The following is a 24,894-nucleotide window of genomic DNA, read 5'->3' as shown; positions in this document are numbered from 1 at the left end:
GCGATGTGGGACTAGATTCCGGGACCCTGAGATCATGACCTCAGCCGAAGGCAGATGCTTAACTGACTGAGCCACCCAGGCATTCCTATTTTATCATTTATAAAAACCTCTAGTAACTAGAAAAAACAAAACAACTACCCTCTCATTATTTCTTAAATGTTTTTTATTAGCTTTTTCTGTCAGTTGACATTCCAGCCGATCATTGGAGTCACTTTGTCACATCACCTCTGTTCCCTCTATTACCCCCTTCCCCGAGGAGTATTTGAGTTTTTTCAAACTTAGGGAGTTTTTAAAATCGGAATTAACTTCATATAATATTCTGAGAAAGACTGTCCTTTTAAAATATTGAATGTACGTGTTGTAGATGTTCTCCTACACTTTGGCCTATTTTTGGTGCTGCTGACCACTAGACTCCTGAGCTGCTTCAAGGCTAACCACGGAATTATCCTCGACTCCCTCCTTATGGCACTATTTCTCAGGTCTCCTCTTTCTTCTTCCCTTCCACCTCCATTAGGACTTTATTTCTAAACAATCCCTTATCTGTCTTTCTCCTTCCCCACACTGCTTCTCATAGTTAGAAAAATTATCTTTGGGGGCGCCTGGGTGGCTCAGTCGTTAAGCGTCTGCCTTCGGCTCAGGGCGTGATCCCAGCATTCTGGGATCGAGCCCCACATCAGGCTCTTCTGCTGGGAGCCTGCTTCTTCCTCTCCCACTCCCCCTGCTTGTGTTCCCTCTCTCACTGGCTGTCTCTCTCTCTCTGTCAAATAAATAAAATCTTAAAAAAAAATTATCTTTGTCTATTTTTTTCTTAGGAGTCATGGGGATGACCAATTGCTTAATTCAATGAAATAGGCCTTTACTCTGAATTTAAAAATGACTTCAATTGTCACCAAAATCTTTCTCCCATTCTAAGCCCACATTCTATTCCCAGACCCCCAACTCAAAATTTGTATTCCTCTCCTACTACTTCTTGGTTTACCATTCCTACTTTAGCAAAACAAAACTATTCCTATTTCTTTACTTTAGCAAAGCAAAATTCACTGCCATGTATAATTCACCGACATTTATCTACAGAAGATCATACAGACACACTGTTTTGCAGTATCTATTACTTATTATCTTCCATAAAAATGCATGTCCTCTCCTCCTTCCAGCCCCTGTTTAAAACAAGCTTGAGACAAGAAGTATGTCCATTTTAATGCTACTCCAGTCACTCCAGCAGCCTTTTTGTGATGCTATTATTTAGTTATAATTGATTATACAGAGATGCCTTATTTAAGAAAGTACAGTATATAAGCATGTATAATATATATAAGATTATGATTACTTTTATAAATTTGATTCACCATCGGATTCATTTAAATGTTAGCTTATGTTTTTTGGAAGCTATAAAAATTTGAACTGGGAACTATTGTCTTCAACAGTGTGAAATCTCTATGTATGTATAAATCAATAATTACAAATAAGTAAAATGAATTGCTTCAAACATGGAAGAATATAAGCCTTAGTATAATTTAAAACTTATAAAATTTATTATTTAATGCTTTGGTATTTTATCTTCTTTATAAAGCTATTCCTGGGTATTCATACTTGTCAAATACCTATCATGGGTATAGTTTTAAAAAAATCTCTCTGTAAGTTCAGTCCATGAGGGATGATGGATTAAAATCATTGTGCCATTAGAGGACTTCCCGACCTAAATTCACCCACCCTGGGCATTAACATAATGAATGCAAAGGACAGATATGAGCAGAGAGGGACCTTTTTCATCCTTTGGGAATCGGAGACTTCTAGTAGAGGACACCTATACTGACTCTTTCAGGAGAGATAGAAGTAAGCTAGACAGTGGGGTGGGAGGGCTGAGCATTCAAAAAATATCAAGGGATGTATGTGCAGAGACCTGGGAGAATGTGACCAATGTGAGAAATTGCTAATACTCAGTACTGCTGGAACAAAGGGTGCATATGGGACCCTGGGGAGATACACCAGAAAGCAGAGCTGCGGCCAAGGTTCGTGAAGAGCTTTGTCAACCATACCGAGGAGTCTGGCCTGTTTTCTATAGGCAATGGGAACTTGCTTGCAATTACATCGTGAAGGAAATACTCCTATCAGGATATTACGAAGTTCTTATCGGTATATTATGGAGGAAAAAACTCAAATACTACTTCTTATATAATGGGTAAGGCAACCTTAAAAAAAAAAAAAAAAGCAAAGCACTGGCGTCCTCTTATAAAAAGAGTATCAGTAAATCAGGTTCATAACTAACTTCAATTTTTCTGAGTTTCTTAGATTTTGTTTTTTGTAAAGTACTTTTATCTTGTTTTCAAAGATCCAAAGTATAGAATTGTTTACTTGTTTCTAGCAGCTATATTTTTCCCTTCACAGATTGTCCCTGGCTTTGAATGTGCCTTTTGAAATGGTGTTTTCCAATTTGATTCTCAGGAGTAAGGCCTCAAGCATGAAAAACACGAATTTTTTTTTCTAAGCAGCAAGTGAGCTTTCCTTCTTTCCTGATGTACACAGATGGTTTCGGATGTATCAGTGCTGAGAGCCATTTACAGTCAAAAGATGTTTTGATCTTTGGCAAGCCCTAGAGGGAAGAGGAGATTAATGTCACATGTCCTTCCCAACGTCAGACTGGAGGGAGGGTTGGTAACTACGATGAATGTTCTAGTCTTAAGTTGAAGAGAAACTTGCACTTTGGCAGTATCTGTGCCCGTGACAGTGATGACTGAGAAAGCACGCCGGGGCTGGGGGCACATCGCTCACCTTGTGTTACAGCGGGGAAGGAGAAGTGAGAGGTCCCCAATTTTGTTTTGGGTGCAAAGTCAAGACTAAAATAATGCAGTTGTGAGGAATTTAGCTCTGGCTGCTGGGGAGTGAGGGATAGAGAATTCAGCTCCCAGTGTGTACCGCTGAGCTCTTACTCAGAATGTGGACAGTGCGCCGCGCGTCAAACCCACCGGCTAGTCATTTCCTCAGAAGGTCTGGGTGGCTATCACACTGTGACTTAGGAGGAAAAGTGACGAAGAAGGGAATAGAAGGACGTGAACCTGAAGTTCAAAGGGTGACGTTGTGATTCTAACAGGTATAGAATGGAGTAGGCACAGGTGATGACTGAATGAATGAATTAGCTAGTTCAGGAGAGGAAATGTACACTTTGGAAAGTGGGCTATACCTTTTGATTTCTTTCCTTTTGATTGTTTTCTTTCAATTTTTTATATAAAGACCTTTTCAAAATAGCAGCTTAAGATGTCCCAAAGAAGATAAGGGAAGATTTTATTTGAACTGAAATCTGGGCCAGAACTTAAAGAAGGGGAATGGTGTATGTATCCTTGGAGTCCTGGCAACGGAAAGGTAATGGCAGTGAGAAAGTTCTCGGGAGGTGGTGAAGTTTCAGAAGTGAGTAAGGATCACTTGTATGGTCATGATTCCCACCCAGAGATTGTCCCCGTGAACTCTTCTCTGCTCAAAATTGGAAGGCATTTGCATTAACATGGGAGGCTATTTTCTTGGAAAAGCCTCTTAGACCTTAAGTAACTTGCAAGAGACTGTTTTGACAAGGTTCATGAAAATGGTGTCAGGAAAAGGAAATTACTTGCTTTAATAACTCTGACATTCTTGGTGTTAAGTGTTTTGCATTCTGTTTGGTGATTTGCATACAGATGGGGCCATGTGGACTCAGAACTGTGTTCCTTTGTGTTTCTTCCCATTTCTAGCACTACAAGAAAATGAGTCAGACATGCAGATCAAGTTGTCCTAAAAGAGCTAGTGATTTTAATTAGTTGTGAGAGAGAAGTTAACCTAAGTACAGCACTGGGATTCGAGTTGGAAGAATATTCTGCTTAACTGTTTTTATCCTGGCTTAGCACCTACAAACCTTCCACATTGCCATAGGATTTTAGAGCTGCTGGGGCTTAGAAATCATATAGTCCAGGTGGGTCAGGTCTTCCAGTCTCCTGGCTTTGGGTCAGCTTTTCCCACTATCTTGTGCTTTCTCTCTTTACAAAATGTAAAGCACATCAGCTGTCAGTTAAGTATAGGGAATTGGACTATACGATGACCAAAAAAATGCATCCTTGCCAATTTAGATTTTGGTTTTTCTACAGATCTTGTAGTTAATTCATGGGTTATACCTGAACGTAGAGATGGTTGCACGGGACATCTCTGCACCTCCCCTTGTAGACTTGAGGATCCTTGAATCTTTGAAGCCTTTTAGGAACTTATCTTGACACTGCAAAGATACAGAGACAGAATCATACCAGTGTAAACCTTTTTGAGCCTCAAACTCCTGTCTCTAAAATGGAGTATTAAAATTGTCCTTTTGTCTTTTCAGAGTCCAAGGTTTTTGTTCATCATTCCACCTGTCTGGAAGACTCTGCTTTTCTTCCCCTTTCCTTCCTCGAAAAACTCAGCTCGAATTCTGGTTCCTCCAAGTTTCATGATCTTCTCAGCTCCTTTCTATTATTATTCAATTCTTTTGACAAGTAATGTCACTACATGGTATTTTTCTTACACTGTGGTTATTGTTATGTGACTTTTAGCATTTTGATACCTTATATAAGCTCCAGATTGCTTTTAGAAGGTGAAAACCATGACCTTTCCAACTTTACATTTAGCAGAATGCATCTCAGTGTTTACTACATATTGTATGTTTAGCAAATAATTATAATTTTGATTTTATATTGCCATAGGTTTTCTTTGTTTTTAATAAAAATATTTTTATGAAAGTTTAGCAAATGGAGGGGTACATGAAGACATTTATTTTTAAAGTGCAGCATAGTAATTATTTTATTCACTGATTTATTTCTTAGTATGTAAAGTACATCTATAATATTACATCTATAAATTTAATATCTCCATTATTAATTTACCTTATGTTTTAGCTGTAGCATTAGAAAAATATAATTAATCATTATTTTTGGTGACAGTTTCTAAACTCAAAATTTTAGAACATCTTGAATCTGTGTTCAAATATGGTCATTTTGATACTAAAATTAAAATGCTGCTGACCATAAAGTGTCAACTCTTATATAAGCAGGAAAGAAGGTAAATGTATTTTTATTGAAGAGACTTTGGGAAACAAGTCACTTCAAAAGAGATCAAGATTAGAGAATACTTTGTTCTAAACCTACTAGGTGAAATAATAAGTTCTACAATTAATAGGAAGGTAGCTGGTACCCATCAGGTCTTAGAATTGCCTCAAACTTTATGAGGTGATGGGCCCTGAATTTTTATGAGATTTATCTCCAAACCTCTGATTTACGTATGTTTCACAAAGGTAAAGAAATTGCTATTTTTTGCTCATCAGATCCAATCAGCATAATGTCATCAATCTAAGGACCAGTATATTCCTCTCCTATTGCTACTGTGGCAAATTACCACAAAGTTGGTGTCTTACAGTACAAATCTATTATTTTATAGTTATCATGGTCAGAAATTCTAAAATTAAGGTGTCGGCAGGGCTACATTCCTTCTGGAGATTTTAGGGGGAAATCCACTTCCTTGTTTTTTTTTTTTTTTTTTTTTTTTCAGCTTCTCCAGTGTACCTGCATTTCTTAGCTTGTGGCCCCTTCCTCCATCTTCAAATCCAACAGGATAGCATCTTCAAATCTCTCTCTCTCTTCTTCTTCCCTCTCAATCTCTTTCTTTCTGATTTCATCATCATATCATCTTCTTTTCCCTGACTCTGATCTTCCTGCCTCCCTCTTATCCTGACCTTGTGATCACCAAACAGAAAAAATTAAACCAGGATAACCCCTTCCCAATGCAGAGATCTGACTCTAGTTATGGGTCTAATGACAATAAGTTGTAGAGATAACGGGCTTCTCCCTTGCGGGGATGAGCCTTGAAAAAATGGGCACCCGCACTGGACAGCTGTTCTAGATGAGGTTAATACAGTGTTTTTAAGCAAGGGAGATCTCCCCAGATCATAGCAGAATGAGCTTCTAGCACTGGCAAAAGAGGCTCAGAATTACTTGGAAGTTTTCAAAATTCTAAGTTTCATCCAAGTGCAAACAGATGCCCCTAATTGTCCTCTGACCTCCAGCATCATAACTTTCAAGGGAGACTTAGAGGGGCTGTGAATCCTGCCCATCAAAAAATTAAATTTTGTATTTGCTTTTCAGCAATATTAGTCTTATGAATAAAAAAAAATAGAGATTCTTTTAGGGCTACCCTGAAAACTTTTCAGTTCTCTGACGTGACTTGAAACGAGAGTTTAAAGACCTCAGGTTCTCCTTTTTTTTTTTTTTTTTCTTTTTAAGCAAGTCAGTGCACCCAGAAGAATCTAGCTCATACCCCTGTCCTTGTGATGATCTCTATTGACGTATTGACGTAATGGCCAAGTGCAACAGCTGCTTGAGTCCCCAAGGAGCTCCATCACAACCATCCAGAGCTGATAATTTGATTAACTATTAATGCCACTGCATGTCTTGGATTTTTCACATTCCATTTCCCTTTGGCTAGGAATTCAGTACCACATTGAAGTCTGAAGACAGGATCCAAATGGGACTCAAGACCGGAAGCCTCCATATTGCTTGGGAACATGTTAGAAAGGCAAATTCTCAGGTGTTGCCCCAGACATACCGACTCAGAATCTGTGGGAATGGGGCTCAGGGATCTGTGATTTATAAGCCCTCTAGATGATTTTGAGGCCTGTTAACGTTTGAGGAGCAGGAACAACTTTTAGGTTTGCTGAGAGAACTAAAGGAAGAGATTGTAATTATTAACACTTCGACACGTAGAGGAGGAGAGCTTGCAGAGCTGACTTCCGGGCCTCTGAGGAGGAGTTGCTTCTTGGTGGTTGGAATCTGAGTTCAGAGGAGCTTCTCCAGGGGCTTGGGATCCACACCTCTGAAGATGGGGCATTCTCTGGAGAGAGTGCTTTTATCTCTGGGGGTGAGGGAGATAGTGGGGCTGGCTCTGCAAGTGTTGGGAGAACTGCAAACGGATTTGCAGCTGCTGCAAGAAGGAACGGCCACTTCCACTGCCAAGGTGAAGAAGCAGGGCTGGCCGGATGCTCATAGGAGCTGCAAGCCAAGTCTCTTCCGCCTCCCCTAGACTTGCATTCTCTCTCTAGTGGCCAAAGTTATAAGAGCCTAGTGTGGATCCAACGCACTATGCAGAAATGTGCCTTGCAGAGTCGTGGCCCAGCATCACAAAAGAAGAGCATAGAAGGGAGAGTTTGAAACAGAGAGACAATAATGTAGTAAGTGATACAGTTCATTGTTGGAGCCTCCCATCTAACTTATTTATAAGAAGAAATATGGGACGCGATTAGATATTAACAGAAAATAAATTTTGAGCACATAATTTCCCAAGAGTATTTTTTCAGCCAAAGGATTCATTTAATAAATAAATAATTATTCTTTTAAAGACTTGTGTGTTAGGCCTGATGCTGTGGATTCAGCACCCTGTAAGACAGAAAGGGTCCCTGCCCTCGAGAGTATACATTTTACTAGGAAGGCATTTTAGTTCACGTGTATCATGATATTGCAACTCAAACTTGTATCACCTATACTATTCATAAATACCAGAAAGTTAAATGCAAAAGTAACTGGGAAGCAGAAGCTGATAAAATACTGTGACTGCTCTCTTGATTTCAACTGTGATTATCGATAAGGTTTCATTGTTCTTACTGGTCTTAATAAGTGGCACAAATTTATACATATGTAAGCTTGACAATAAAATATTAACAATACAGCGGATGGCTGCTCCGGAGTGCACATATAGTTATGCAACTTCTCTCGTAATTGTCTGGCCCACGTACCACTTAAGTTCTTACACAGATTCCTTAGTGAAGAACCAGAAATCGCTTTGGAAATAAAGAGCTCAGTTCTGAGAGTCCCTTCGTAAAGAAGCTGGGGAATCAATTCCTGTGGCCAATTCCTCAGTGAGGAAGATCAGGTTGGCTGAGGGGTTTCTGGATGCAGGAGGTTTTTAGACTTTGTTTGTAAGTGGCTTCCAGGGATTTGGCTTGAATTTACAGTGTATGTTTATCTGAAGCCCCCAAAGACAGATGTATATGAACACTTATCTATCATCTTGTAATCAAGGGGGAAATGAGCTACAGATTTCTTGATTTCTTTGCCAGAGGCAATAACTTTCCAGTAACATAAACACAGATGCAGGGAACCATTCCATTTAAACCTCTTCCAAAGTTCACGGATATGACTAGTTCTGGTGCTCAGTTTGGGTTTAAATTTTTTTTTTTAAAGATTTTGTTTATTTGACAGAGAGAGAGAGGGTACAAGCAGGGGAGCTGTAGGCAGAGGGAGAGGGAGAAGCAGGCTCCTTGCTGCACGGAGAGTTGGACATGGGACTCCATCCCAGGACCTCAGGATCATGACCTGAGCCGAAGGTAGACACTTAACTGACTGATACACTCAGGCGCCCCTAGAATGTTTTTAAACTATCTATTTTGATACAGTGGACTTGTTTAAGAGTAAAACCATCATGGGTAATAAACAATGGACTTTAACCTTCAGCTACAATAAGCCAAAATATTATTACCTTAAAATGATAAAGCACTGTGATGTTCAAAGCACCTTTTCATGCATTATCTTTTGTTGTTGTTGTTGTTATTAAGACAATCCTGTAAGATAGAAAGGGCAGCCATTATCACCATCACTTTACAGATGAAAAGACTGAGTCCTCAACAGGTTAAGTGATTGCCTAAGGACGTAAACTGATAAATGGTGGATTTAAAACTGGGACCTGAGCTAACTTTTAAAATACAAGTTCTGATTTATAAGCATTTTGTATGGTATTCCAATAAAAAAATTATAAAACTGAATATGTCCTTGCCTCAAAATAGGATGTAATCAAAGACAGAACAATGAACCAGAGACCTGGATCCGATCCCAGTTTGCCAACGGACTGAGTGATTTTGGACAAGCAGCTATTCTTTCAGGGCCTAGTTTTATCACCTATACAAAGAAAGTGTTGAACTATATCATCTGTAGTGTCTCTTTCAGACCTAACATTGTATGAAATAATTGGTGTTCAACTATCTAAGTTCTAGATTTTTCTAAGTGATTAATTCCCCTCTACATCCCATGTCTAGTCCACGTACTCCTGCCCCCATATACATCTGACTAACTGAGGAGATAATCTCATACATGTGAACTGGGCAGACCTCAAAATTCCAACTGCCAAAATATCTCCCCCATGAGTTTGCCACCATGCTCTTGCCTTATCTAACGTTGCCAGAAACACCCCACATAGAGCCTCTTTTTGAGGGCTCATGAGAAAATTGGCAGATACTGTGTATTAATTTGCTAGGGCTGCTATAACAATACCACAGACTAGGTGGCTTAAATAACAGAAATTTACTTTTTCACAGTTCTGGAGGCTAGGAGCCAAGATCAAGGTGTTGGTAGGTCTAGTTTCTCTTGATACCTCTCTTCTTGCTTTGCAGATGGCTGCCTTCTCACTGTGTCCTCATATGTTAACCTCTGGGTCAGTGTGTTATCTGTTTTTTTATTTCTTTTTCTAAAGACATTAGTCGTGTTTGGATTATATGTATGTATTATATATATGTGTGTGTGTATATATATAGTCTCACCCTAATCACTTCACTTAAACTCAGCTACCTCTTTAAAGACACTGTGTCCAAATGCAGTCACATTCTGAGGTACCAGGGGTAAGTTCTTAACATATGAATTTGGGGGGAGACTTAATTTAGCCTGTAACATATTGACCCTGGAAAGATTTCTTTACAACATTCTCTAGGAGTAAGGGAATAAAACCATAATGTAGACCACCAAAGTAGAGATGGATATAACTGGAGGAAAAGGTATAAAATCTGGAAGGGAGGGTTGTTGATGAAATGGATTGGGGTACCCCGAAGACACCCTTTACTGAAAGTAGGCTGTACTCACTGCTGTTCTTATAGAGGTAATGACTCGGATGACAAGAAATGAATTTAACTTATGATGTCTCTTAAGAATAATTACTCCTTTGTGTCAATGCTTTGGAGCAGTCCCGTTAGAAAAATGAAACAGTATTCTGTGTTTTCAGCCTCAGAATTCGCTCTTTTCCCTCATCCAAAAGACATATACCTTAATTGTGTTTTAGTTCAAGACCACAAGCAACTTTTCACTGAAAATATCTCTCTGGCCATAGAGACAGTCTACTAAACAAGCAGATAATTCATTTGCCTCAAGTAGATTTGCACATTTTCAGGTTTTCATCCCAAACGTAGACATGACATGTATGTCATGACTCACAAAATGTCTAGATTGCACTGTCTAACATGTTAGCCACTAGCCATTTAAATTTAAAGTTGAACTGATTAAAATTAAATAAAATATAAATTTAGTTCCTCGGTTGCACCAGCCATATTTCAAGTGCTCAGTAATCATGGATGGCTACCATATGCGACAGTGCAGATGGAGAACGTTTCCATTATCACAGAATGCCTATTGGATAACCACTGATCTAGATTATTTTTCACATAGATACCTGTTGATAAAATACATTCCCCATTTAATGGGACCAAACTTCTGCTGTAAAATATTTTGTTCTTGTATCGGTTAGCAATGTATTCAGCTATAAATAACAAAAACTCAACTAGAGTGGCTTAAACAAAGGAAAGTTTATTATTCCTATTTTAGATTCAGCTGTTCAACAGTGTCAGAGCTCCTATCACCATGATTTTTTTAGTGTTTCCTTCATGGTTGAAAGGTGGCTACTTTGGCTCCAATCATTTCATCCATATTTAAGATAAGACGAAGGTGCGGGGCATCTGGGTCATTCAGTTGGTTAAGTGTCCCGCTCTTGGTTTTAGCTCAGATTATCATCTCAGGGTCATGATCTTAGGTCATGAGGTTGAGCCTTGTGTCGGGCTCTACGCTGGGTGTGAAGCTTAAGATTAAGATTCTCTCTCACCCTCTACCCCTCCCCACCGGTGCTCTCTCTCTCTCTCTCTCAAATATGAAAAATAAAAATAAATAAATAAATAAAAATAAAAAATGAAGAAGAAGAAGAAGGTGACAGGAAATGTGTGGCGTCTGTATCAGGAAAGAAAAAGCTTTCCCAGAAATCCCTTAGCCAACTTTGGCATCTATGTAAGCCACAAGGATTTTCTATGCCCACTCATGGAATATGGTTAGGAATAATGGATTGTGAGTCATGGTTAGGACAGCCAAGCAACAGGCAGCGTCTTCCACAGCTTTCTAATAGGATTTGTGAAAAATAGTTCCTGATATCACAGGGACATTAGTAAGAAGCAAGAGATTATATCCCATCATTCCTCTAAAGAGGACAAATATTGAGGGTCTGGATTTTCTTCCTAGTCAACAATTCATATTCCCAACATTTACAAAATAGGAAGTGTGGCTACCTCTATCTGAATTGTATATACTGACTATGATAATGATTGTGAGTACATAGAACGATTGAGAAAGCATGTCTGTTACTTGAAAGCAGTGTGACGAAGTGGAAAGTGGGTAGATTTTCTTTCACCTATTGATGTTATTAGTAAGTTGAGCAGGTCTCTTATCCTAAATTTGATAATCTGCAGGATGGAGATTGTTGTGAAATCAAATGAGCCAACCCCTGTGAAATGTGTCTGGCGTGGACTAGCCACCTCACAAACATTACTTCTGTATTCTACTTCTTTTCATACAGTGTGCAGAGTGGTTTCAAACTGAGCTTTCAGAAATGATCACTTAAAATGTCATAAAATTTCCAAATACAGATTGAAGTCTTGACGTGAAGTATTAGCCTAATTACAAGTACTCAGAAAAAGTACCTTGAGTCCTTTGTTTAAATCTGGTGATGTCCACTTATCACCATGTGTTCTTTTATTTCCCTGAAGTTAAAAATTACTGAGAAGAATTAAAGATTTATTTTTTTCCCCTTAAATTTCCTTTATTTAGTTAACATGAAGATCTGGACATAATTGACAGTAAAATCGACCTCTGCTTAGTGAGCTTCAGAAACTAAATTGTCTCCGAGAGGAAACACCCATGGAAGGGGAGGTGATCAGAGGAACAAATGTGGGGAATGATAACAGGCAGGTTTTCTGTTTCCTCAGCAACTTCTAGCCAAGAAAGATGGTTGTCACAAGGAATGAGCTGGGCGCCAGAAGAAGCCATTCTGGAGAAAGAGGAAGGGGCTAATGAAGATTTACAAAAGGACGAAATTTATCTAATATTAACAATGAGAGCCTTGGGGCCACCCAGCCATCCTCAGGCTGAGCAAGGCGGAGAGAAAAGTGCACAGTTAGAGCACTCATTTTGAATTGCTATAGTGGCCACCTGGGGCTGCAATCAGCTTAATTATACCTACAACAAAAGGAGTAGCATGAGGGAAACAGGTATATCTGAGGAAAATCTGTAAATAGTTGCTCGGGTGGAGAGGAATCGGAGAATCCTAGATTTCCGTTGTGAAATTAAATGGGTCACAGATTCTACTGGCTCTTGCAATATAGGAAGGATCTTGAAGGTGGACAAAGGAGCTTTCTCGTTTGTTGCTGTTGTTCAAATTGAAGTCTTCCCAAAGACTGTCTTAGGCACCCTACTTCTGAGATGAGACTCTTTACTTGGAATGCTTGGTACATGTAAACAGCAAGAAGGAATTCACAGAGGGTAGTTAGAATGGCCGAACACAATGAGAGCAAGAAGAGTGATAGGTAACTTTGGCTAGACAGTGAGGAGGAGGATGGTAAGCATTTTGTTCCATATTTGGAAAGCAGTAAACAGTGAGGGCCAAAGGGAATTATTTGCTGTGTTACTTGGGGCATAATGAAGCGTAACAAGGTAAAATGAAAGTAAGGAGAATTTAGTGAGTATTTGAAATGCCTCCTGCCAGGAGCAACTACAGGTTAGCCTTCTTAGAACAGGCCTAATTTAGCACAACCGGCTTTCTCTGGGATTGAATGCTATCTATTTCACGGTAGAATCCTCTCTTGCAGAGAGCGCTTTTACTGATGATTTAAGACTGCCTTAGGCTGTCTCTAGAAATAATGTTGCAAGAAGCAACTCTGTTGTTTTGCATATTCAGCCATTTAAAACTGCATGCTTTTCCCCCTTCTTTAACAAACACTATCTTGGTTTGGGTAACCACAAAGGTGGAGCTTGAAATAAAGATTTAGTGCACATAATTTGGGAGTGATTTCAGGAAGTAGGAGGAAAAGGAGGAGGAGTAAGATGGGAGAAGGAGAAATGCTAATAAAGGTTGCATTCTAAATTCTCTACTATTATAGGCAATGAGGGTTCAACTCACAGAATGCTTTCTAGAATTCTCTCTTAGGCTTGGGGAATGGCAGCATTTATCCACTGGCTTCCCCTGTCATTGGCTGAAGGTAACCCTCAGAGATGTTAACTGCCCAGTACTTCAGACGCTGGGTTCCCACAGATTTGGCAAAAGGTCCTAAGCAGAAAAGCAAAGGTTCCTGTGGTGGGAAGCTGTAGGTTACATGGAAGCGTCTGCTACAGATGTAAAATCCGAGGTGGGCCGAGCAGATGGACTCAAGTCTCCAGGAACATCTGCTACAAACCCAGTTTACGTCCCTAGGCATCGAACTCATGCGATTCAGACTTGTTTAGATGGAGGACAAAGCACGTTATGTGGCAGCTTTGACACTGCAATGTCAGAGATGGTGCCCTTCCTTCAAAGCCCGCCTTTTTCATACTTGCAGCATCTGCATACTCTTTCTTAAGATGCCCTCTTGGGACTTCATGAACTACCAACTATTTTCCCAGTTTTACGCAGAAATTATAATTCTCTGTGTTGCCATCATTTTTTTCAAATTTGTCTCATTGAGTATGTTGCCAAACAAGCAGCTACTCCATGATCTTCGGTGCAACTCCTTACTGAGGAAAGTGGTTTGCATTTAGTATCTATTCAATAAGTGTAGCTGATTAGTTTGTTTTTCATTTATATTCATTTTTCAGAAATTGGAAGTGCAATATGTGCACATGTTAAAAATTCAAGCAGTGCAAACGTTTATACGAGAAGTCATTCTTCCTTTTACCTTGGGCTTCCAGTGCCCCTTCTCGGATATAGTCAGTGTTAATAATTATTTATTATTCCAGAAATTGTCTGTGGATATGCAATTTTTATATATCCATTAAAATGCAAATGAGATCATGTTGTATACATGACCTGTACCTTAGTTTCACTGGACAAATATGTCAAATATTGTTCAATAACAGCACATACAGACCTACCTCATTCAATGTAATGGCCATCTGGAGTGCCACTGTACAGATGTGTTATTCATCAATATGATTTTTCTGCTTTCCTAAATATTTCTGGCACTATCATGATCATAACATGGCAGTTGACTTCTCTGTCTTATCAGCCGGTGTAGACTCAGATCTATTGTGGTATATTAGTTTTTATTGTGGTAACAAATTACCACAAGTTTAACAGTATAGAACAGCGCCAATTTATTATCTCTCAGGTTCTGTGGGTCAGCATTCTGGGGATGGGTTTGTCTGGTCCTGTCTTCAGACTGACCAACCTGAAAATCAAGACGCCAGCTGGGGCTGTAATCTCATCTGCGGCTTGAGGTCCTCCTCCAAGCTCACTAGCTGTTGTCCAAGGTCATTCCCTTGCAGCTGCGTGACTGCGGGTCACCTTGCAAGGCACCAGCTGAGGACCGCTCTCAGGTCCCAGCAGCTGCCGTTGTCCAGACACAATGAAAAACAGGGCTGTTTGCTTCTTTCAAGCCAGTTGGAATGTCTGGTTCTGCTTTTTGTCTCTTTTAAGGGCTCACCTGATTAGGTCAAGCTCACCTACGATAATCTCCCTTTTGATTAAATCAGCTGATTAAAGTCAACTGATTAAAGATCATAATCATATCTGCAAACTTCCTTTTGGCCATATCATGAGAGTGAGGTTTCACCATATTCACAAGTCTTGCCCACACTTAAGGGGAGGGGATCGGGGGTCCATTTTAAAAGTTTACCCACAAACTGCAGTAACAAGCACCTCCAAAATATCGGTGGTTTACAACATGAAGGCTTATGTTGCACGCAAGCTACATGTCCATCATGGGATCTCAAAGGGCTTTGCTCATCGTTGCCATGCAAGGACCTATATCGATGGAACACTCACCTTTTGAACATCGCTGATGGCTATGCCTTGGGAAAAGAGAGGTTTGGAGAGCCTGACCTTGACAATGCTTTACTCACAGTTTACTGGGCAGAATTACATGAGGTTACATCTACCCACATGAGGACCAGGAAGTGCAATACTACCAAATGCCTAAGAAACTGGAATATCTGGCCAACTGTTTTCATCGATTTAAAATAGATCTAGGTTGTCACAGGCAGGCTGATGTGGTACTCGACTATCTTCCTCAGGAAGATCCTCTGAAATACGATCCTTTCAATGTGGATCAGATGTGATCCTCTCAAACTCACATTTGATAGCACGGGTGCTCCGTTTTGAGACCTCTCATGATTATCTAGTGGTAGATTTCAAAGGGTAGTTATAAGGGAGGTGAAATATTTTGCTTCTGTAGTTAAAGAATAATCTGTTTTAATGTGTGAAAGTTTCATGTTTGAGAAAGTTGTCAGTTGAAGGCTGTTTGACAGCTCTGTGCCTTTTAGCTACAGGATTTATGATGAGAGTTTCTGTTATGTAGTAATAGACCTTGACAGCATCCAAACCACCGGGGAGTGGAACAGCTAATCCAGACAGCAAAACAAGGTAGCATGTAAGAGACCTGATGAGCAGGCAGCAAAAATATGTCAATAATAAAAGCTGCTGGTGAGGGGTTATCTTCCTCTCTGAATTACTTCACACGTCTTTGCTAGCTTCCTTTCCAGGATCTTAATCTTAGAAAGAACCTTAAAGTCCAACATTCTGTGCACTCTGCACATCCAGTTCGAGTGGACATCCAGTTTTTGTGTGAATGTATCTAAAAATGGGACCTCACTACCCACTGAGACCATGTGTTCGTTTTGTGTAAGTAAAAATTTCAATTACATATAGTGGAGAAAGAATTCTATAAGTAAGCTCCAAGTATTCAGCAATAATAAACAATAATACATATTTTTCTATTCTTGTCGCAGCTTTTTCCCATCCACATTTTTTTTGCTCTGTTATTTTAAAGCAAATCCTAGGGACACCTGGGTGGCTCAGTCGGTTAAGCGTCTGCCTTTGGCTCAGGTCATGATCCCAGGGTCCTGGGATCGAGTCCTGTTATCAGGCTCCCTGCTCAGCGGGGAACCTGCTTCTCCCTCTGTCTGCTGCTCCCCCTGTTTGTGCGCATGCTCTCTTTCTCTCTGATAAATAAACAAACAAATAAATAAATAAATAAAATCTTAAAAAAAATTAAAGCAAATCCTATTCATCAACTTTTTAAGCTCATATATTTTCTAGCAAGTGTATCTAATACATAAAGATTACTTTTACCCGTTACTTATCAACCATTTAATTTTTAGATGACTCTACTTATGAAAAACTTCTTCCTTGAACACTGTGCTCAAAATGAGCTTCCTATAAATTTGGCTCGTTGACCCTGGTTTGTCTTTTTGAACAATGCAGAATAGCTTCTCTCTCATAAGACTGTCTTGCAATCAGCAAATATTTAAATTCTGTTTGTGTGGATTATGATATCTCCCTTTCCACCCTGTCCCTCTCAAAACTGTTTGTCATCAAATATAATATATTTTGTTTAGTCGTCAGGCTTATGATGAGATTTCATACTATCTTAGTTATGCTTCTCTGAACACATTCTAAATGGCCATGTATCTTTCTTAAAATGAGGTATCAGAATATAACTCAATCCTCTAGAGATGGTCTGACCTCTGAAATGTGCAGTGCTGTTTCCCTTGGTCTGGAAACACATGCAGGGTAAGTTTCTTAATAGGAAAACTGTTGATTTATTTCTAGCTTTTAGTCAGCTGAGACAACTCAGTATTTTTTTTTTTACATAAATTGTTACAAAATGACTTCTTTTTATAAGCATTGTATTGATTTTGCTGAATCTAAATGCAGACTTAACATTTTTATCCTGTTTGAATTTTATCTTATTAGTTTTCACTTGTCTCAACTCTGTCATTCAAAAAATTAGCCAGTTCAAAAATCCTGGCTCTACACACTAGCTGTGTATCATGAATGGAGGCCCTTACCTTTCTCACCCTTAATTCTTCATCTTTACAATGAAGGATATAATAGTACCCACTTCATAGGGTTTTTGTAAAGAATAAATCAATTAGTATACAAAATGCTTAAAATTCCTACCCCTAGCCCGGCGTAAGGATTCAGTATATATCACCCATTATTATTAATTAAACATGTTAATAGAGCTGGGTCAGTGGCAGAACTGGGAGATCATGGATCAACACTGTTTGGGAAGAGTCATTCAACCAGCCAAAAATCTACCTAAATGTTTTATGATCCAAATGTTTGTCTTTTTTTAAGATTACCATATAAAACTTTTTAAAAATGCCTTGTTGATATCAAGATACACTATTTTTCTGCCTTTCAATTAATTTTCACATTAATTAATTATTGATTAATCAGAGTAATAACCATAAGAAAAAAATCAGAAGTGAGCTTATTCCCTTTCTTTTGAAAATCAGATTGTAATCATCATATTTGGCCTGAAATAAACACTACCTTAGGCCTCAGTATCTTTTATGGATTCATAAGCCAAAGTTGGTTAGTTTTCCTGAAAAGCAATGATCACCCCAAACTAAAGAAGTAATATCCTAAGACAGATGGCTTGAAAAGAGCAGCATAGGACATGTGGAAGAAAATCTGTAGAACATGTTCGATAAAAAAAGAAGATCTAAACTAAGTCAGAAAGTCAGACTGCTAAAGGTTATCACCACTGCCTTTGGGAGTGACAGGGCTCAGAATGAGTGTCCCAAGAATATGCCACTTGGGCATGCGTGCTAGTTTGAGGTGAAGACAATCAAAGCCCAGAAGACTCACACAGGGCTTTTACTTTCCCCTTAACTGCCTAAAGGAATTTTGGTAGATGGCCTGGTCCAGGAAGAGAGCTATCACCAAAGATAACTACAAAGAATATGGGCTAGGAGTGGTAAACTGGGGGGAACTCAGCAGGGCTTGTCTGTTCAAAGTCCTCTCTGTGTCCTATCATTTCTGCATGGTCCCACAAACATTTATTTACCAAACATTTGCTCTTCCCATATTCCTGTAGGTTGAAGTCCCCCAGACTTATCCCTCCTTCTTAGCTCAGAATGACAGATAAACTTCGATTGTCTGATTGCATGTGGGTCTCATATTCTTACGGGGCCCTGTACATTCATAATTAATTTTTTTCTCCTGTTAATCTGTCTCATGCCAACTTAATTGTTAGGCCAGCCAGAAAACCTAGAAGGGTAGAGGGAAAATTCTCCTCCCCTACAGTTGGCATAGTCAGCAGGATTAACCTTACTGGTTGGACATTGCCCGCTCTGGGACTGCTGCAGCTGAGAGATCCTGGAACCTCTGACAAGAGGTGGGCAGAAGGTAAAGATTCTTACCCTATCCGTTTCCTGGGTCTCTGCCTGCAGGGTCCAGTGAAAGCAAGAGTGGTGAGGGTTGCTTTTTTTCTTTTCTAAATTTAGATTAGTGGGCGAAAATATTTGTGGAACTAGTTCCTTGGGTATAGTGACTCTGGTGAAGATTTGTTATGAGTACTCCTGATTTTTATTGATCCTTTTCTCCCTAGAGATGGTCGTGGTTTTTCTTTGTCTTTGTTACGTTGTTTGTCATAGGAAGGGAAATCATAGGCAAAATTCAGGCATAAGCCCTTTACGCCTGGTATTTGAGCTGACTTGCAGGTTGGTGAATTCACAGTTCTCATCAGAACAGGATCTGTGTAAACAAACTTTGATGTGGGTTAACGTGCACATGAGGTGAAGGCCGTTGCTGAGGGATGTCTTGGAAGCCAAAGTGGCAAAATTGGTGAGTACAGGTAAAGCGCTTAAGAGCTAGTAGAGTGCTTGTCCCCTAACCCAAAGACTCCTGTGTTAGGATAAGTTGGCCAGAGAATGGATTAGACTGACACTAGGTCATCTGCCAACCTCAAGAAAATTTCTGTGCAGTGAGATACACTGTAAAAATACCACACAACTTCCAATCCAGCAGCACATTCTTCTTAGGTATTAGTTTGGCTCTGAGAGAACCAAGGCTTAGATAAAGTTGTTAATGTGCATATAAGAAAAACTAGGTGAGGTTTTCCTGTCATCTTGTTCTATGTCCTGAGAGCTTGACTTTGTGACCAGTGAGAACATTCTTTTTTGGTCTGCACCAACGAGCACATAAGTTCAAGGTGCACATACCAGCATGTATCCTGCTGGACAGTTAAAGAGACTGGAATTCTGAGACATGAAGTCACAAGCTGCACTCTCTTTGTCCCACTGTGCCAGCAATCAGAGGGGTTTGTCACAAGAGGTCCCAGTCCTCCGTAAGGGGCTTTGTTGTCTCAAAATTTCATTGCTTTGTTAGTGCTAGAAAAAAATCCCATTCCAATAGCACCTGCCTGGTGTCACAGAATAACAAGTCCGTAACTGGAGGTGTTTCATGTTCTCATGGCAAACCAGAAATATTATTTTCATTATACCATTCTTACCACTTGTGGCAATGAAGGACTTTTATTTTCTTAGACTATCTTGGGAGTGAACTTTCTGAATCATGGGAGCTGCATCCTCTACCCACTCCAGGGATGTCTCTTGCATCCATAGTAAAGATTTATTCTAAGCCTGGAAAGTTACCTGTAGGTTTTTCCATGAAATGGTTTATTAAATTAAGTCATTATTGAAATAAATATACCATCGGAGATTTTACTTGTCCATAGTCCAATGATCGAGCTTTTTGAATTGGAAAAACTTCTATATTTGAAAAAATTTTAGAGAGCCCTCATCCTAGATACCTATCTTATTGGTACCCATGGGAAGATCAGATTGAAAAAAAGATTTAAAGAAGTGTAATGGCTAGCCTTAGCCCTATTCCCTCAATAAGATGAAAGAATAGAAGAAATTGGACTTAGAACAAAAATTTAAAGCTGCATCTAACATAAATTCCCTTCTTCTCCCTCTGATGTGCCCCTTACTCCCAACTCTCTGTCCCTGTCCTTGCAGAAGATCTTTTGGGTCTCTGGGTCCCCAGCTAAACCCCCCACCCCCCTCTTAAAACCCAGCTCCATCTTCTCAGCCAGTTCTCTTAGATTCTGGAATTCTTCCAACTTCCCCAGAAAAATCCCTTAAACACGCAGCTGCCTGTTTTGACTTTCCTTTTTTTTTTTTTTTTTTTTTTTAAGATTTTATTTATTTATTCGACAGAGATAGAGACAGCCAGCGAGAGAGGGAACACAAGCAGGGGGAGTGGGAGAGGAAGAAGCAGGCTCATAGCAGAGGAGCCTGATGTGGGGCTCGATCCCATAACGCCGGGATCACGCCCTGAGCCGAAGGCAGACGCTTAACCGCTGTGCCACCCAGGCGCCCCTGACTTTCCTTTTTAAACAAGATTTACTGATGGCCCTCAGACTTGATCTCCAGGCGTGGGTTATACGGGTTATTCACATAAATACTACAAGCCAGGAAGTGAATTTATCAGAAGTACCCCAGGCAGGCAGTAGGGCTTGCTTTGCTGTCTCTTGTAATTCCTTTTACCTTCCGGGGCTCTGCAATCAGGCTCTACCACCTTCAGGCATTCCTGTGCAATGTCCTTTGTGGGTGTATCCTGGACCTGCACCACAGAGAATTCATGTCGCCTGGACAGCAGCAGAGCTTTTAAATTATAAAGCCCTTTACCTCTACTCTCAGAAGATCCTACCAAATTTAGAGAGGAGTTAGAAAGATTAGTGGTCATTCACAACTCTACTCACAGGGACCTGGATTGGTTGCTAAGAGGTATTCTTCTTGTCCATGATTATACTGTGGTTACCAGACAAGTCAGAAGTCAGATGGCCCCCTGGGGGAAAACCCCCTTCACAGAGGAAACAGATGGCTAGAATTTCTCCCACATACTCTTACAAATGACCAGGAAATAGCTCTGATGGAGGCTCATAGTCAAGGTTTGATAGGAGCAAAGTAGAGGCTTTTCTCCCTAAAGTAAATTGGTCTAAGGTTGAATTTTGCACTCAGAAAGAAGGATAGCATCTGAAGGTCGTTGCGTTGAGCACTTTATACAGACTTCTTAAAGGTATTCTGCATTGAACCTGTAAGCTCTAGAACATAAAAATCTTTTAATTTCTGCTCTAGTGGGAAATTTGCTCCCTGATATCTCTATCTATCTATCTATCTATCTATCTATCTATCATCTATCTATATCGCAATTAAAAATAGAAAGGGCTGTCCAGCCAACCTCTCAGTGTGATAATAGAGGCAGCTACTCAGTTTTTTGAAAATTACAGGAATACAAGAAAAAAAAAGTTAAATGAAAGAATTCTTGCTTTGCAGTTTGAATCTTGAGAAAGGCAAAAGCATGACTCTGAGAGTAACTTAGGCTCCACTTGGACCCCTCCCTGTTTGGCTCCAGACAATTACAAATACTGCAAAAAAGAGAGGAAAGTTCAAGGAACAGTCTCCGTAGTCTCCATCACTCCCAGAAGGTTCGTTGTTCTTCTCCTATGGGACAATTCCCCCTCAAATGACATGGTCAGCTGATCCTCAGTAGCACCCCAGAGCTCACCATTAAACTTAACATAGAGGATTGGAACTGGATTTCTTAATTGACACTGATGCGACTTTCTCTACCATCTGCTCAGGATTTATGTTTATTTGTTGCCTCTGATTCTATTCAAGGTATTGGAGTCTCTGGGCAGCTTATTTCATTGACCATATCTCAGCCAACCCCAATATCCTTAGGCTCTCCTTAATACTCATCATGGCTTTCTAGTGTCCCAACTCCTTTTGGTAGAGATTTTTTTAATGTAAATTTAATGCCACTATAAACCGCAATGAATAAGGCATTTTTGTTTTCCTGCCCTCAGATCAAACTTTAAATTTCTACCTCCCTTATTGGAAGCTCATCTTAATTTAAATTCCTTAGAAGAGGATGAGTCTTTAAAAGCTGTCCTGATTAGTCTCTAGGCTACACATGCAAATAAAATTGGATTGTTACTGAATGTGGAGTCTGGGCGCCTTGCGTGGAAGAAGATAAACCGTTTCCATCAGTGGTCCTATATTCTCTCTCCAGGGATGCAGAAGGAGGAATTGAACCTCTAATAGACTGTTGCAGCAGGGTGTTACTTGTCTTTCCTTCCTCACCCTCTGGCTCTCCAATGTTGCCTATAAAGAAAGAAGATAAATTTGATTCAGATGGGAACCGAATCTATTGATCTGTGTAAGACCTAAAAGCTATAAACTCTTGTGACTCCTTGCTACCCTCACAGTCCCTAATCCAGCTACTATTCTTACTTCAGTTCCTGCTGCTGCTGCTGTCAGTTTATAGTGATTGCCCTCTACTCATCCTTTTTTATCCTATTGCATCTTGACTCTCACTTTCTTTTTGCTTTTACATTTAGAAGGAGACAGTTAACATGGACTCGCACACTTCAGAGGTATCCCTCAATCTTTTTCCAAGTCTCTAAACTGACTCGGATTCTGTAACCTTTACCAAGGCTCCACTGTTGTTCAGTTTGTAACCAAACTAAACAGAGAGCTTTTAGAGAACCCCTCATTTTCCTAAAGATATTAGCTGAACAAGGCCATTAAAGCATCCAGATCTAAATTTCACCTGGTATGTGCTTAGGACATGGGGTATCTCAGGGCACTCAAAAGCTCACCCTCAAATTTCTTGAGTCATCTTTCTCCATCCCTCTTCCCCAAATGAGAGAACAGTTATGTAAATTTCTAGGGACAGCTGGCTACTGCCACCAATGGATTCCTAATTTTGCTGTCCTTGCTAAACCTCTGTATACTCTCCTCCCGGGTAACATCCCAGAGCCCATTGTCTGGCTTTTGGAGGGATTAACCTCCTTTGAAGCTTCAAAATTAATATTGTCAACACAACCAATTCTTGGCTTACCTAATTTTGACAAACTTTTTCGTCTATACTGCCATGAAAATAATGGATTGCTACAGGTGTTCTAGGACAGACATTTGCCTTTCAAATACATTGTATAGCGTATTTTTCATGCCAGTTAGACCCTGTGGCATCAGGTATGCCTGCATGCTGTGTGTGGGAGCCACAGCTGCCACCTTGATTGACAAAGCTGTACACTCACATTAGGCTCCCACATTCACCTCTGTGTTCTCCAAGCTATGTTTGCTCTCTCACAAGTTCATAAGATAGCACCTCTCTATGTAGCAACAGGCCACTTACAAACAGGCTCTTTTGCCTAACCCTTCCATCATTTCACATCGTTGTAACACTTTAAATCCAACTACTTTACTACCCCTTCCTGATGGTGGAGAGCCCCACTCCATTCCACATGATTGCCTGGCAATTATCAAAATGGTCTCAAAGCCACAAGAGGATTACTTAGACACCCCTTTGGCCAACCTAGATTTACTTCTATTTTGCCATAACTCCTGTAAGAGAAATTTCTAGAGAAACATAATAACTGATAAAGCCATAGTTTCTGCACTTGAAACACTTAAAACATATTCTTTGCTCACTGTAAAATCAGCCCTAGCTTCTGAAAAATCGTTCTTACTAGAGCTTGCACATTGGCAACAAGGAAGACTGCTACTATTTACGTAGACTCCAGGTATGCTTTTGGAGTCTGCCATGCTTTTGGCACAATTAGGAAATCCTGTGAACCCTTAACTTCTGTGGGAATTCCTGTCACTAATAGACACTAATTGCTGCCCTATTGCAAGCTATTCACTTCCTTTCTAAAATTGCTATTCTTAACTGCTCATCCCAGACTAAGGCTGATAACTTAGGAAATGATAGGGCTGACAAGGCTGGTAAATATGCAGCCCCAAAGGAACCACCCTGTCTTTCCTCTATCCGAGTTTTAAACCTGCCTTTATCCCTGACCGACATTATCAACTATCAGGCAAATGCCTCACAATCCGAAGAAGTCAAATGGATACACAAGGGTGCCACGCAACTATCAGATGGGTTATACATTGGGCCAAATGGACTTCCTGTAGCCCCTTTCCTTTTGACCTGTTGACTTTGCACTTATCTCCCATCAAATGGGACATAGGTACAAATGGAGGATAGTTAAGGAACTACAAGACAGTTGGTTTTGTCCTGACATCCACAATATTTCTAATCAAATTATTTCCCAGTACACTACTTGTAAATCTCACCAACTTTTTGGAAGAAATAAGTACACATTAGGAAGTTCTCCTAGGCCCACACTGTCCTTGGCAGTATTCCAAATGGATTTTATAGATTTGCCCTGAGCTCTAGGCTGTTCTCAGTGTTTGGTTATTGTCTGCATGCTTAGTGAATGGACCGAATAGTCTCTGACTAGACAGGCCAATGCTACAACAGTGGCAAAGAAATTAATAACTGAGATTATTCCTTGTTTTGGCATTCTTTAATGGATTCAGTAAGACAAAGGAATTCATTTAATAGCAGAGATAAACCACATGCTTGCAAAAACTCTGGGGTACTCATTAAAACTTCATACCCCATATCATCCGCAATCATTAGGGCAAGTGGAACATAAAAATTTTAGACATAAAAAAATTTAGGAAAGATCTGTTAAGAAACTGGACTTAAAGCCAGAAACATGACCACTGACCTTTATAAAGCTCTCAAATACTGCAAACAGGAGACATGGATCGACCCTTTTTGAAATAGAGTTTGGTCATCCAATGCCTACTGTCATCTCTGAACCTTCTGTTTGTGGGTTAAGTGAGCATTATGAGAACTTAAGTGAATGGTTTGATGCTATGACTGACTATATACCAGAATTAACTAGTATACACTAAGCATATCACCAACAGATGAAAGAGGCATGGCCCCCACTGACTGACAAGTCTTGCCATGTCTTTCAACCAGGAAACTGGG

General features: G+C 39.9%; 1 long non-coding RNA gene across 9 annotated transcripts in view; it reads left to right on the top strand.

The window, feature by feature from the left end:
• The window catches only part of LOC123793773 (uncharacterized), a 601,572-nt gene that overhangs the window by 331,832 nt on the left and 244,846 nt on the right, over positions 1 to 24,894 (top strand). The window contains exon 1 of one of the 9 annotated variants that reach the window (XR_015723056.1): positions 18,404 to 18,444. The exons of the other annotated variants lie outside the window; for them this stretch is intronic. This is a non-coding gene — a long non-coding RNA (uncharacterized LOC123793773). Of the gene's footprint in view, positions 1 to 18,403; positions 18,445 to 24,894 lie in introns of those variants that run through there. 9 annotated transcript variants of the gene reach the window in all.

Source organism: Ursus americanus, chromosome 35, assembly GCF_024610735.1.
Source record: "Ursus americanus isolate L20-20 chromosome 35, mUrsAme1.1.p, whole genome shotgun sequence".
Classification (NCBI taxonomy): domain Eukaryota; kingdom Metazoa; phylum Chordata; class Mammalia; order Carnivora; family Ursidae; genus Ursus; species Ursus americanus.
The sequence above is the reverse complement of the archived record's forward strand: the minus strand, read 5'-3'. Positions and strand labels throughout refer to the sequence as shown.